Source organism: Anabrus simplex, chromosome 7 (assembly GCF_040414725.1).
Source record: "Anabrus simplex isolate iqAnaSimp1 chromosome 7, ASM4041472v1, whole genome shotgun sequence".
NCBI classification, from domain to species: Eukaryota; Metazoa; Arthropoda; class Insecta; order Orthoptera; family Tettigoniidae; genus Anabrus; species Anabrus simplex.
Window position 1 is genome coordinate 152,737,216 of NC_090271.1, and position 16,001 is coordinate 152,753,216.

Here is a 16,001-nt window from a genome sequence, read left to right on the forward strand (position 1 = left end):
TATCAACAACAACAAGCAGCAAAATATTTTGAATACTGAATTCTGAATTCTGCACAAAACGTAATCATGACAAAAAACAAATCTCTATTAAGAACATTTTTTAAAAGAAAGTATTTTTCACAAGAAGTGTGAAGGTATAAAATGTGTAATATTTTTTTATTGTTAGGTGTTTTAATTGTGTTCATAATTATGCGTGTTATTTATCAGTATTATGTTTGCAATTGCTTTATAACTGGTATTTCCCATATCCATTTGTTTTTTCTTTGTGATCCCACCTAAAATGAATTGAGGTTCCACTGTATTATCTTATTAATCCTTGTGCTGCGACATTCAACTATTTTTTTTTTCTTTTCACTGCAATATTTGACTATACACTGACTTAGCAAATGTCATAGGATAGTCACCTAATAGCGCGTGGGGCCTCCTCTGGCCCTGCGAACTGCAGTGAGACACCGTGGAAGTGAGTTGACAAGTCCCTGGTAGTCCTCTGGACGCAGCTGACACCAAATAGTTTGCAGAGCGGCTGCCAATGCTGGTCTGTTCGTGGGTGCAGTATCCATGGCACGAGCCTGCATTCCAGGACATCCCAGATATGCTCGATAGGGTTCATATCGGGGCTCCTGGGTGGCCATGGCAGTTGTTGGACCTCCGCTGCATGTTCCTGGAACCATTCCCGGGTGACGTGGGAGCGATGTAGCGGCGTGCTATCATCTTGAAACTCCGCAGAACCGTCTGGGCGCTGGAAGGCCAAAAATGGGTGGAGATGGTCTCCGAGCAGCTCAACATATCGCGTACCGTTCAAAGTCTCTTGCAGAACAAGTAGGGGGCCCATTCCATACCAGGAAAATGCACCCCAGACCATAACAGAGACACCAGCGCCCTGGACCACACCTTCGAGGCAGGGGGGATCCATCGCTTCATGTGGTCTGTGCCATACACGGTGCCTCCCATCGGCATGGTGCAGTTGAAATCGTGATTCGTCCGACCATATCATGTTACGCCATTGTTCCACTGTCCATCCCTGGTGACTGGCGACAAATGCGCGTCATTGTGCCCGATGACGTTGGGTTAGCAGTAGCACCCCTGTGCAGAGCTAGCTTCCATACCCCGTAGAATCCATGTTCCTACGGATTGTCCACTGGGAGATGTGTCTAGCACGGCCTGTGTTGAATTGAGCCATGATTTGTTGCATGGTTGCCCGTCTGTCACTACTGACAATCCATCTCAGATGTCGCCGGTCACGTTCATCGAGGGTGGCTGGACGGCCAGTCGTTCGTTTGTTGTGGACAGTGACACCCTCATTCAACCATTCACGATACACTCTGGACACGGTTGATAGTGTGAAGCCGAATTCCCGCACCACTTACGAAATCGCACTTCCCATCCGTCGGGCACTGACCACCATACCCCGTTCGAACGGTGTCAGCTCACGACGATGTTCCATGTTACACCTGTCACATGCACAGCCCCACTGCTCACAAGGTCTCCTATACAACTGCCGCTGGCACAGGGGGCATGTGGTGCGAAGACAACACACCTGCACATCAGTGCTCTGCTATCCCATGACATCTGCTCAGTCAGTGTAGTCCACTTCCAAGTAAATATTTCATAATTTTCTATGTTATTATACTTTACTCCTTGAACCAGAAAAAAAACAGTATTTTGATGGCAAACTGTTGCCAGGTTGCTTGCTAGAGAAGTCTGATTGGCTAATAAGCCCGTGAATTCCCTCTACTGTTATACCATATTTATTTAGTGTCTTTAAATCAGCATAGAAAAAAGTTATTTAAATCTATACTTTTTTTAAGAAAAAAGTGATATTAGCACATTTAAGGGGTTTTGTATCAACTGCCTCCTGCATTACCACAGCTGACTTGTCATGTGACTAAGCAATGTGTTGCAACCTCACAGTGCCATGCAGAGTTCAAGGCTGCACAGCGTTGCAATGTTCTCATGCAACTGCTTGAAATGCAAAATATTTGGTTCTAATACTGACTGACATCTATAAAATATTTTAATATAACTCTTAAAAATAATTTCTTCTTACTTTTTGTCCCTCTGGTTATGCCAATAACAAATCATATTTATGACTCACCATTCCCACTCCATTTTCTGCAGCATATTCAAAACACATTCAACGTCAAGGAAGCCGTAAAAAATGTTTTCTTGTTCATTTTCACTCCTGGGTATGCTTCCTAATTACACACTACACACAACTGCGCAGGATGCAGAACTTGAAAGCTGAAAGGGCATTGAAAAATCCAGGGTAGTGGGAGAGAGTAACCAGGGCCAAGGTCAAGGCCAAAGCATGTGAATGTGTTGTGTAGTGGAACAATCCCTTCTGTCTTTATGTAGATATATGTGTATGTAAAGTATTGAGTTTTTTTAGCACGCAATCATTCTGAACTCTGAAGGAGGGCCTCCTAGATGGTAATGCCCTCTCTCAGGCCAAGGAGATTTGTAGAGGTAATTTCAGGTACAGAGGCGGTGACAGGATAGGTGCTGTGGCCTATAAAAGGTTCTGTCCTGGCATTCGTCTTAGTGCAGGAAAATGGAAAACCACGGAAAACCATTCTCAGGATAGCAGATGGTGCGAACCAGCCTCACAGCCTCCTGAATGTAAAGGTGCAAGGCTAGCCAAAACTAGCTTCTGTTAAGCCGAAGCCTACACTATTCGTACTGAGTGTATAATTCTGTATAATATATAGTATTTTAATCTGTTGTCCTCATAAAACAGAGCCCAGGGTCACTGCCCTTTAGATATTGTTGTTCTCTAGATAATACATAGCTAAATTACAATTCACAATCCCATCTATAGTCAACAATATGCATTGTTAACTTTCAACAATGATTGTCATTTACTCTAATGAGTTCTTATCTCCTGCTGGAACAAGAATATCATATTTAAGACCCAATTTGAAAATATTATTATTTTTTGCCTCATAATTGTGTTATTTTGTGAATGGGTCAATAATTAATTGCAAAGCATAAGGGTTAAATAAAAGAGGAAGTTGTCAGGATATATGGTTATGTTAAGTTGGCTACACATGTAACTAGTGCTCTCTCATGTGAATCACATGCCAGTCAGTCACTAGCTATTTACATATTCACTCATGTTTGTATTTCATCATTTTAATTAACTGAATTTTAATTAAACTAGTCTTTTAGTATTTTGACAATATCTATTTGCTTCACTTCTGGGAATACTATGAAATTTAAGAAATAAGAGATCAAATTTTGAAAAACTATTAGTAACCAACTGTATCACACAACATCATACTGTAATGTTCAAATGGGACAAATTTCAAGAAAATCTAGTGAATGAAACTCCTTAGTCTTAAATGAAGATGTACAGTATTCTTGAGCACATTTGAATACCTGCCGGCAATAACGTTGTAACCCTCACTTTTCTAGAATGCTGGGTTTCCGTGCATAAACGATGTATGCGGTCTGAGTGAGGCATATAGGAAACATGTGCGTTAAGTGCCTTTTTTATTTTGTTTAAATTTCGCCACGGGTCATGCGGATGCAGAAATGTTGTATCAATGGAGGAGGAACGTCGTATGTCACTAAGTTCTAGTGTGTGCAACGATATAAATAGAGGATGAAAACACAAAATTAAATATAGTAAGTGGAAAAAGAATGAAAAGAAATACAAGCGTAATTCGGGGCAACCATATTTGGCCCACAATAACAAATCAGTGCCTGGGAAAATCCCTGCTCGAAAGGTGGGTGCAAAAACGTTGTAAGCCAATGGAAGAAAGTCAACGTGTTTAATGGGAGATTCATATGTCTTATATTTTAATTGCACGTTATAAATTTCATATTAGAGCCCGTATTGTCAAAGTATCAACTTGTGAAAGTTTAGATTTTATAATTCCACCTTTACAATACTGTAATTGTCTTTATTACAAAGACTACATTAAATTACACTCGTGAAACATGTTTCGTCCTCTTATAGGACATCTTCAGTCACAAATACAATACATAACAATAAAAATAAGGCAAGGACACATTAAAATAAGTAAATGCAAGTCTTTGTATACCGTGACGCGGCGTGATAGCGTCTTGTCAATCTTCAATGTTAAAATGGTGCGGTGTGAACATGATATGAAGCATGAAGTCCAATTAAAATCATATGTAAAAACTGTTGTTCAAAACAACTTGTCAATTATAAAACTCCGTAAGTGGCTATGCAAATAAAATTATGTGCATATTGTACATAAAACAGTGTTCTGGTGATGCCACATTGTAATAGATTTCTTGATTAGGAGGTGGAGTTATACTGATGCAAGTTGAACCTGATTGTGTGTTGACAATAGGGGCCTCTTTGCCCGTCCTACATCGACCACTCCACCTCAAGTGCTAAGGCTAACTGTTAGCCTTTTATTACAATGTGGCATCACCAGAACACTGTTTTATGTACAATATGCACATAATTTTATTTGCATAGCCACTTAACAGAGTTTTATCATTGACAAGTTGTTTTGAACAACAGTTTTTACATATGATTTTAATTGGACTTCATGCTTCATATCATGTTCACACCGCACCATTTTAACATTGAAGATTGACAAGACGCTATCACGCCGCATCACAGTATACAAAGACTTGCATTTACTTATTTTAATGTGTCCTTGCCTTATTTTTAATGTTATGTATTGTATTTATGACTGAAGATGTCCTATAAGAGGACGAAACATGTTTCACGAGTGTAATTTAATGTAGTCTTTGTAATAAAGACAATTACAGTATTGTAAAGGTGGAATTATAAAATCTAAACTTTCACAAGTTTATATTTTAATGCATAATCAGAGCTTTTATTATCGACTGTGTTATATACGTGTATAATGTATTATATGTATTATATATACTGTATATGCATACAAATATGTCTTGCTCTCTTTACAGATTGCTACCTGTAAATGTAAATACCAATGTAGAACATTGAGTTTGGAAGACAACAGAATGCTGTTTGAAGAATTCTACAATTTAGACTACAATGCACGAACACGACATTTAGCTTCATCATACATTTAAATTGAAGATATCAAATGCAGGGAGACCGATGAGGCCATTTCGCAAAGACACTGCACATTTAAGTACTTTTTAAGAAAAAATGCAGAACAAATTCAGGTATGCCAATAAACCTTATGCACGATATATAGAATTACTGCTAGACATCTGCAAATTCTACAAGAGAAAATAAAATGTGGCATTCCCTTTGAAGACAGAAGAGGTACGCATAAGAATCCTTCAAACAAACTTCAGAACAACGTGAAAGTTTTGAGAAGAAACACATTGAGAAGCTACCAAGGCAAGAAAGCCACTACTCGAGACATAAGAATGAAAAGCTCTGCCTGAGTTCCAATTTGAATGTTACTAAGCTTTACCAACTTTTTAAAGAAGAGAATCCTACAGTACAACACAGTGAAAGAGTGTACAGAGATATTTTCAGGGGAGAATATAATTTATGCTTTGGAGTACCACGTTCGGACTCATATGGGTATTGTGATAGACTGTTCCTTCAGACTGTTAACAGTGAAAATGAAACCTAAAGAAAGAAAATAGAAGAAGAGAGCAAACTGCACCATTTACAGGTGGAAGCAGCTTATTCAATGCTGCAGAAGGATATTGAAAAGGCTACAACAAACAAAACCTACGTTGTCATATGCACAGACCTCCAGCAGGTACTGTACTGTCCTACCCTTAACCATTCTGCAGTATTCTATCAACGTCAACTGTCAGCTTTCAATCAAGCAATACATAATGTCGGAGGCAATAAGCTGTGGATGTGTGTATGGCCTGAAAATGTAGCCAGACGTGGATCAGCAGAAATAACCTCTTGCCTCATGAAGTATAAAACCTCTGAATTTTCAGTACTAAAATCGAGTGAAGAAAGAACTTTAGTGGTGTGGTCAGATCGATGTACAGGGCAGAATAATAACTGGAAAACTATTGTTTTGTATCAGTGCTGAACTTGAAGTACTTCACATCTCTGGAGGAAAAATTTCTAATCATTGGCCACAGCTTTTTGCCTTATGATCAAGATTTTACATTAATTGAGAAAAACAAGAAGAACCACCTTGTCTACAAACCATTTGAATGGGTCCAGGTAATAGCAACTGCAAGACCAAGCAACTCTTTTTTGGTTTGCTAAATGCAGCAGGATGATTTCATTGATCTGAGTGCTATTGAAAAACAAATCCGCAAAGATCCAAATTGCAAAATAATAGACTATGTTTGGATGAAGATATCCTCAGACTCTCCAACAGTACTTCAGTGTTGCAAGAGCCATAACTACCTACAACCTTGGTACTATGCAAACTTAGTGTTACTTTCTAGAGGTAAAATCAACATCTCAGTTCTTCCTGTTATAATAAACTTGGATAGACTACCCAGACTGTATAACGACCCATTGCCGCCGGGCTGAGTGGCTCAGACGGTTAAGGCGCTGGCCTTCTGACCCCAACATGGCAGGTTCGATCCTGGCTCAGTCCGGTGGTATTTGAAGGTGCTCAAATACGTCAGCCTCGTGTCGGTAGATTTACTGGCACGTAAAAGAACTCCTGCGAGACTAAATTCTGGCACCTTGGCGTCTCCGAAAACCATAAAAGAGTAGTTAGTGGGACGTAAAACAAATAACATTATTATTAAGACCCATTGCCTGTATCTGTGGAAAAGAAAGCTAATCTGCTAGACGTGTCGATACATTCCTGAAAAATATCGAGTTTTTATGAGAAGTGACAATGTAATGTTTATTCATCATTGCAAAACATTCTTGCAACAATATTGCTGGTGTTCAGTGAATTCTGTTAAACAATGGGAAGCTCTAACAATGGGTTATGCAAATTACATGTGTGGTTTCTGTTTCATTATTTTTATGCAGAATAAAAACAATAAATCGTATTAAAAGCTATAAATATTTTAAGTAGTATAAATGTTGTAACCCACAAAAATGTGCTACTTTCGTTATAGTTGCAGCCTTTTGGCACAGATGTCCAACGATCATCTCTTAGATCTTGATTTTAAAGTCGCACATTGTCAAAATGATTATGTATTAATAACTAGTGAACTCATTTGAACTAATTGTCAATAGCAGAATAAGCATTCACAAGCAATTCGCTTGTTTATTTGTTTTTCTTCTCTCCTGAAAAATGTTCATTTTGAGGGTTACAGCGTTTTTGCCGGCAGGTATTAATTTGAGATAAGTTAAGTCTCTTGGGGTAAAATTTGAAACCTCTATTATGGAATGTCTTATTGCGTGGCTTACTGTATTGCTACGAAACAAACCCTATTGCATATTAAACCATATTTAGGGATAAATCATTAAGGAATCATAAAATGTTCTTTTATACTCCATGCAATGATTTTTTGAAGTGTCATGTCCTAATTAAGAGAGGGAAATTCTCATGTTTAATCCCCAGCACTATTACTTATGCAAGTAAGATATGTTTCAAACTTAGGAAGTTAGCCATGCAGTTAGGGTCGCGTAGCTGCAAACTTGCATTTGGGAGATGGTGGATTTGAATTCCACTGTCGGTAGGCCTGAAAATGGTTTTCCATGTTTTCCCCATTTTCACACAAATCAAATGCTGAGGCTGTACTTAAATAAAGCCATGACTGCTACCTTCCCAATCCTAGCCCCTCCCCATCCTTGTGTCTCTAAAATCCTTTGATGTGTCAGTGTGATGCTAAATCACTAGCCAAAAAAAATTAAAAATCAAATAATATAAAGCTCAATGGTAGCTTCATGCACACTATGTTATTATATGCAGATTGAAAGACTATGGAAGAAACAACCAACACTTAAGAAAGATATATACCTCCCTCATACATTCACACCTTATGCACATGAATATAATATGGGGAAATTGTACGCAGGAAGCTATAAAGAGAGCTTTAAAAATTATGTATGGATATGATTTACTAAAACCATCTGTGAAAGTTTTTCAGGAAACAGATATATTACCAGTACAATGCCAGATTAAATACTCTCAAGCTTTATTTATGTTCAAGTATAAAAAGAATTTGATTTCTGTTAATACAGAACTACGATACAGCAAAGACATTCACACCCATAACACAAGATCAGCAAACCAGTTTTACAAAGATTCCACTAACACTACCAAATATGGTGTTAAAAGCATTTCTTATTCAGCAAGCACAGCCTTTAACAATCTACCTCCCAAATTAAAACAAATCAATAAGTTGTAAAAATTTAAGAAAGAAGTACGCAGGTACTTCCTTGAACAGCGTGTTGGAGAATAAATCGATAACCACTGTGTACCTATTTTTCCACCTAAGTTTAGTTTATTTTTAATATCTTCTTTTTCCATGTAAAATAATGATATTATGATGTAAATCAATAATTGTCAAATATTCCTTGTTATATATCTGGGCCTATGCCTTATCTGTTAACTGAAACTAAAAGCTGCGATTGTAAAGGGCAGTCCCTCCTTGAGCCACTAGCTCACTGGGACATTCTATAATAATTAAATAAATAAATAAATATTACTTATGGTTAAAACCTAAAACAAAAATTGTTTTCTTTTTTTCCCTAGATCTATGGAAAATATTAATGCGAATCTGTATTCCTGAAACCGTAATTGCTTTGAATATACTAACTTACGTTGAGTTATGTTCACTGAAAATTCCTGGTTTAACTTCAGTTCGAAGGTGATGATGCAGTTTGGATAGAAGATCTTTGATCCAATCTTTAGCATCTGTATCCATTTTACCCATCATTTCGGCTTCTGTTGTTAATCGATAATTCTGCAAGCAAACCGACCATGTATGAAGTCACAAAATTTGTATAAAACCAATAAAAAGTCTATTATGAAATATTATGAGGAAAACATTCCGATACATTTTAAAGAGGCAAACACAGCCTATACATATTACTGTAAGAAAATAATTTCAGGAATATAAAATAATATAATGATATTAATTCATTCTAGATACCAATCATCAGAAATCAATTGTATGGATGTCACAGCACATCAAAATGTAAACAAGATCAAATTTTGCATCAACTTCTCAATTACTTTCTTATTGAGGAGAATCATGGAACTCCACTGTGCAGCACAAATTGTCAATCTCATTCAAGAAACGTACCGTGATTACACATGTAGAGTCATTCTTGGGAGTCGTATATCTGAGCCTATATCTGTACGGTCAGGAGTTCGTCAAGGGTGTATCCTGTTGCCAACTATGTTCTTGGTTGTGATTGACACGGTAATGCAGAACGTTACTCGAAATATGAAATGTGGTATCCAATGGGGATTGGTCAATAGGCTTGAAGATCTGGACTTTGCTGACGATTTGTGTCTCCTGTCTGAGGCACATGGGAAATGCAAGCAAAGCTCAAAGGCAAGGTAACTAGAATATAAGGTAGGCTACTCCGGTGGTTGAAGCTTCCATTGGCTGGAGCGCTCTGACGTCACGCGGTATGAACGATAGCGAGTAAGGAACACAGTCGCAGTATAGCAAGCCTGTGAATTCTTGTGCTTGTGAAACATCTTCCCAATCTTTCATCAAATAATAGTCTGGTTTAATCCCATTCGATAAGTAACGGCACTTCCAATAGATTTAAAAACGTGAAAATGCGTTAAATTTCGTCACATGCTGAGCAGGTAGAACATCAACTCAAATACATGACATATAATACGATAAGAAATAAAATATTGCCATGCAACTCAAAATAATTAATTTATTTCCTGATGAAGTAAATATTTAGATTAAATGGCATAGAAAAATATGCATCATATCGACATCATTATGTAATTATATTAAATTATTAAAACGTATGTGTCAGGAGACTTGATGAACCAGCCCAAAGCTTAGCCTTCTTATTGGCATATTTTCTCAGTGCTAGCTCCTTACTCTTTGCATTAAAATGCCATATCCTAATAAATGTCCTGGTCCTTACGTAGAGACAAATTATTTTGTCATGGAGTACTGGAAATTTTGACTTAATAATAGAAGTAAGAGTTTTCACTTTTTTGCATCTGGATACAGTCTTACCGTGAAACACACCAAATGAAATTTCGAACTGGGCTATATTTTTTAACCACTCATGACTGGGATGTGTGAGGCCCCCTTTTGAAATAACCGAGATCCAGTAACAGGTCTCTTCTCGCACGACATTTTTGTCTCTTTCTTCGTATTTACTGTATATCGGATCACGGATACTGTATTATTTCATGAGCTTCGAAATATATTCAGAAATATAAGTTATTAGCACATGATAATGTTAATGTTATTGGATTTTACGTCCCACTAACTATGTTTTTGAGCACCTTCACCACCGGACTGAGACAGGATCGAACCTACCAAGTTGGGCTAAGAAGGCCAGCGATCTACCATTTGAGTTGCTACTCAGCCCGGCTATTAGCACATAACAATAATTATAGAAAATATGATTTTCATTCAGTCATTTATATCTGACACCTTTTTACCGTACGAGCTGTAATAATGGAGATATTCAAGAGTTTATTACAAAGTGTTTCAATAACCAAGAATTGCTGACGAGGAAGTATTGTTATGCCATCACAGTAGCAAACTAACTAGCTATGATGGTTGTTGTTGTTATTGTCTTTATAATATGCGAAATAATAATAATGTTATTTGTGTTACGTCTCACTAACATTTACGGTTTTCTGAGACTCGAGGTGCCGTAATTTTGTCCCACGGGAGTTCTTTTACGTGCCGACAATTTATAGCGCCACACACGTTTCCATAATATGTTGACTGCATTTTAATCAGTACAGTGGTTCTACTTCAGATACTGACAACACGAACACTGTTCAAGTAGTGAACCACTATAAAATTACTATATATCCGTGATCCGATATACAGTACGAGGTTTGTCCGGAAAATACGTATAAATCCGTCGGGGTGACGTATCACGTATCGTGGAGGCGCCGCCAGGTGGCACTGCTGTTGTCGCCAATCTTCTCAATGCTCAGTTCGAGTCAGAGAGCTCTGCGTGTCAGTAGCAGTGTGTGGCTGCTTGTTGAAAGTTACCCGTTTTCACCTGCCATCGGTATGGAGCTCTCTCTGATTGAGGAACAGCGCATCAACATCAAGTTTCTTGCCAAACTAGGTAAGAATGGCCGTGAGATTTTTGAGTGTTTGCAACAAGTTTACGGAGACAATCCTTCATCACGACAATGCGCCCGCTCACACGTCGCTCGTTGTGCATGAGTTTTTGGCCCGAAGCTCAATCACCATGACAGACCACCCGCCTTATTCACCCGATTTAGCCCCTTGTGACTTCTTCCTGTTCCCAAAATGCAAAATGGTGCTTCGGGGGCAGCACTTGGGTGATGTGGAAGCCATCAAGGGAGAAACGACACGGCAACTGAACAGCATCACAACTGAAGACTTTCAACAATGTTATCAACAGTGGAAACGACGTTGGCAGAAGTGCATCTTGTCTCAGGGAGAGTACTTTGAAGGAGACCATATTGTAATACCTGAATAATTGTCAAATAAAGTTATTATTCAACTTTTATACGTATTTTCCAGACAAACCTTGTAAATACGTAGAAAGAGATAAAAATGTCGGTCGGTCACTTGCTTTCTTGGCTTACGCTGCGTGAACCATCAACGATAGACCCCAAGTGTAAGCATACGAAATGTAGAGCATAGAATCCTCTACAAAAATGTCCGCGATGGCACATACCTATTTCCAACCGGCTGCCCTCTAGAAGCGATTTTATGCTACAGTCCGCGATAAAAAATATAACTCCTTAAAATTAAATAAATATTTCGATATTATCCTCGAGTTCCTCATCAAAATAAATTGTTTGACCTCCTCCAGTATTTTATAAGGATTACAATAACCTTGTCAGGACATTATTTGCATGAATGGTTCAGAAGTTATGGTCATTTTAGACCGCAGTGGTAATACGTGTCAGCAGGATGGGCAACCGCTGTTTCATACCATATGACGTTACACAGAAGGCGGACAGGGAGAGAAACAAGTGAGCGCGATGCGGGAAGAGACCCCTGTGGCTCAAAGGTTTGGTAGAGGAAGGGGAAAAGGTGGGACTAATGGTCAACTCAAAGAAGACCAAGGCCCTAAGGACTAACACCAACAAATTAGACCCATTTGTCTTCAATGGTGAATCTACTGAGGATGCGAATAGCTTCACTTACTTGGGGACTGTACTTGCCAAAGATGGGGGAGCTGCACAATATGTCTCTCAGCGCATTCAAAAAGCAAATGATGCCTTTGTTTGGCTCTATCCAGTTTGGAAGAACAACAGAATATCTATCAGGACCAAACTCCACATCTTCCAAAGTAATGTCAAGCCTGTTCTATTATATGGGTGCGAGACTTGGAAAGTAACTGGAGTAATTACATCCAAGTTTCAGACCTTTGTTAACCACTGTTTGCGAAGGATTCTTAACATTTACTGGCCAGACGTAATCTCCAACCATGAACTCTGTGGTAGGATGGGAGAGAATGAGATGGCCATACAGATAAAGCGGTGGAAATGGAAGGAACGAAGCAATTGAGAGAGAGGCACTGAACTGGAACCCACAGGGTATAAAAGGAAGAGAGGGAGACCCAAGCAAAGGTGGTGAAGATCTGTTCGCATGGAAGCAATGGAAGAAGGGATGAGCTGTAGTGAGGTAAAGAGGCTGGCTGTCAACAGGACCAGATGGAGATGCTTTGTCGATGACCTATGCTCCACGAGGAACAACAGGAACTAAGTCAAGTAAGTAGGTCAAGTAAGTCATGGTACTCCACTACATTCTTGCCGACCTATCTTGTCCTTCCATAAAAGCAGAATTACCTACATGCCTAGTGACACTCTTGATTACATAAGTCTAGCCAGAATTTTTCTTCTACAGTAATAGAGTAGGCTGTACAACCAGGAACTCGATGCCAAGTGTTGGGTAGTGGGGCAGAGGAGCCCCCATAGGAGAGGGTTCTTCCTTCAGTGGAGGAAATGCCACTAGAAATTATCACTAGTGGAGAGCAGCAGTAATCACCAGTATGATGGCAAAGTGCTAAAAGTTTGACTTTGAAATGGGTTTTCAATGGATTTTCAGGGGCAGAGCAGAAGTTAACGGTTCCGACTATTATTCCAAAAGAATACTCTAAGACAAGTTTTGATTATTTCAAGAATATTTTATGAAATAATTATTGTAAATAATTATCATTATCTTCCATCTTTATAATCACAAACAGTTTCTAGCCTTCAGTTCAGTTGAACATATATGCCTTTCCAATGTCTCCTATCCTGTCACATTCTCTCTCCTTCCCCTGATGTACCATTTTCTCCTCTGTCTTCTATGTTCAATGTTGTCGCATTACTCTACTCCTCAGGAACTGTATTATACAGATCTGCATTCTGCCTTAGTTTGTCTCTTTCATTATTCATGTTTCCAATGCATGGGTTATTAGTACACTCATCTGCAAAAAACATTGCACACCATGAATGAATTGGGTGAGTACAACAAAGGTTGCTACACAGTATTGTTGTAGGCTGGCATATATCCCATTTGTGTTTAATGATGAATGCTCGTACGGAAGTGCCACTAGGTGGCATACATGTTCTTCCCTCATTCATAGAGGGAAAACACCAAATAAGGCATTAGTAGCAGGGTGAGCAGAGTGAGCCAAAGAGCTAAGTTGAGCAACCACTTAGACTGCCCTAAAGGCGCACTCAACAAACCTTTGAACAGGTAGGTGAGTTTGAGAGAAGCCACATCATTGAATTAAGGCTGAAAACATAGTGGAGTGGCAAGCAAAGCAGATAGCAGAGCAGTGAGCAAAGCAGCAAAATCAAACTCATCTGGGAGCTTGCACAGTGCAGCAGAAAGCAAAATGTCACTTTTATCACAAGCAGAGAGCAAAGCAGAGTGTTCAAAATAATTTGATTTTGCTGCTGTACTCGCTGCTCTTATACCTTGGATGCAACATGGATATCGAATAAGTGCTGTTTTACATTTATAAGGACACACTACACCACAATCGCTTTGTTTTAGATGAACTTTAGGATGAATTTGATGCAGAAATGGAAACAAGTACGTATGTAGAGATACTAAATTATTGTAGTAGTTTATACATGATTTGACACGTGCCATGAATTTAAGGAATCTCGGTATAATAAAGGGAAAACTTGACTAATTCCATATAATCTTTAATTACCTGTTCTACTATGTGAGTTGAACATTTGTAATAGAAAACTGGAAGTTGTAAATGTTTATAAAAGAGTAATTAGTAAAGTCACCACGTGCATCTCATGTAATTCCATGACATATTTCATGCAGAATACAACTACTTTGAGATGTTCTGCCCTTGGTTTAGTTTTCTCTGCAGCAGAATATTGTGCTCCTGTGTGGATCAACAGCTGCCATGTGAAACAAAATAATTTATTCTATTGTACCACCTATTCAATACATGACACGTGCTATGTGGGTGAAATTTACATAATACTTTATACACTTCTTAGGAACATGTTTTGCCCCTTGTTAAGGGCATCATCAGCCTGTAGGTAACCTTAAGGTTAAAAGTCAGAATCATTGACCAATCATACAAGGAATACACTGAAAATATGTTACACTTAAAAAAATCTTAAGTTAACATGCTACAATTATAACGTAGAAAAATGCCTATTACTAACCAATCATACAAGGAATACACTGAAAATAATATGTTACACTTTAAAACATCTTAAGTTAACATGCTACAATTATAATATAGAAAAATGTCTATTACAAACTAAGAGTATTGAGAATAAATAGTGTCTGAACTCATGGGAAATAAATTTAAAAGAATGTAAATGAAAACTAAAAGAAAAGTTTTTTAACAAAGACCATGACTTTGCAGGTTTTGGGCTAGTAACAGTTGTGGTAAAAATTGTAATCCTCTTTGGGTATAATAATCCCAAGAATTCTGTATCTGAACTTGATACGAAAACAATGTCCAATAGTTATAAACAACAGCTAGAGATTGAGAATAATTTAGGTAAATTGGGTGTTATGATTAAAATGCTGTAACATTTGAAAAATGATCGTATGATTTTTTTCGCGTAAAGCAGTGTCGTAAATCCAAGTTCAGATTGGCCTTTTGCAAACTTGTGGACACTCAACTCAACATCGCAATGAGGATTATTTCAGGCATAATAAGATCAACTCCTACCCACTGGCTTCCTGTCTTGAGCAACATCATGCCTCCTTCATTCCGTACAGCACAGGCACTGTTGAGAGAATACTCCAAGATAAATGAGAACCCTGACTTGCCCATCCACTCCAATATTTCCTGACCTTCAGAGGAACTGGTTGAAATCTAGACATCCACCAGTTAAGTTCGCTCAGAAGCTCACAGAAAACAATTTCAACCCCTTTGCCCAATGGAAGGAAGAATGGATCTCAAAAACAGGTCTGGCCTTTTTCCCCACCTAATTCGAGGTCTGTTCTCCCAAGAAGAACTTGGACCATCCTTAATAGGATTTGATGTGGTCATGGAGTCTGTGCTCCATCCCTGTATAAATGGGGAAAGATACATTTCCCCGAGTGTGACTGTGGTGCTCCTTTTCAAATCATCAAACACATTGTAAAGGAGTGTAGCAGAAGAGCCTACCCTGGAGATTGGTTGATTTTCTAGAGGCCAATACAGAGGCTCTAGAATGGATAACAACTTTGGACATTAAAATATTATGTACTTGCTTTCCTGTTTCTGTATATATATATATATATATATATCCATATGATAAATAAATAAATAATAATTATTATTTTATAATTTTACATTTTATGGCCTTCATCGGACCACTTTAGTCAATTATACAATGGATTTTTCAATTTTCTCTCAGCCCAATACTTCTTCATTCTCTCAGATCTTGATTTTCTCTCCTCGTCTGAAATTATTATTATTATTTTTGTTTCATTTTGCCATTCATAGAGCGCGTTGGAACTTGTTCATTGGCTTGATGACCTTTGCCTCCCTATTCTTCCAAAATCTCTTCATGAACTCAAGG

At 38.2% G+C, this 16,001-nt stretch overlaps 1 protein-coding gene across 1 annotated transcript in view; it reads right to left on the reverse strand.

Moving 5' to 3' along the window:
• Positions 1 to 2,168, reverse strand: part of LOC136877747 (uncharacterized) — a 110,866-nt gene extending 108,698 nt beyond the window's left edge. The window contains exon 1 of the mRNA XM_068228732.1: positions 2,096 to 2,168. The gene's annotated coding sequence lies outside the window, so the exon portion shown is untranslated. The remainder of the gene's footprint in view (positions 1 to 2,095) is intronic.
• Positions 2,169 to 16,001: the final 13,833 nt, after the last annotated feature.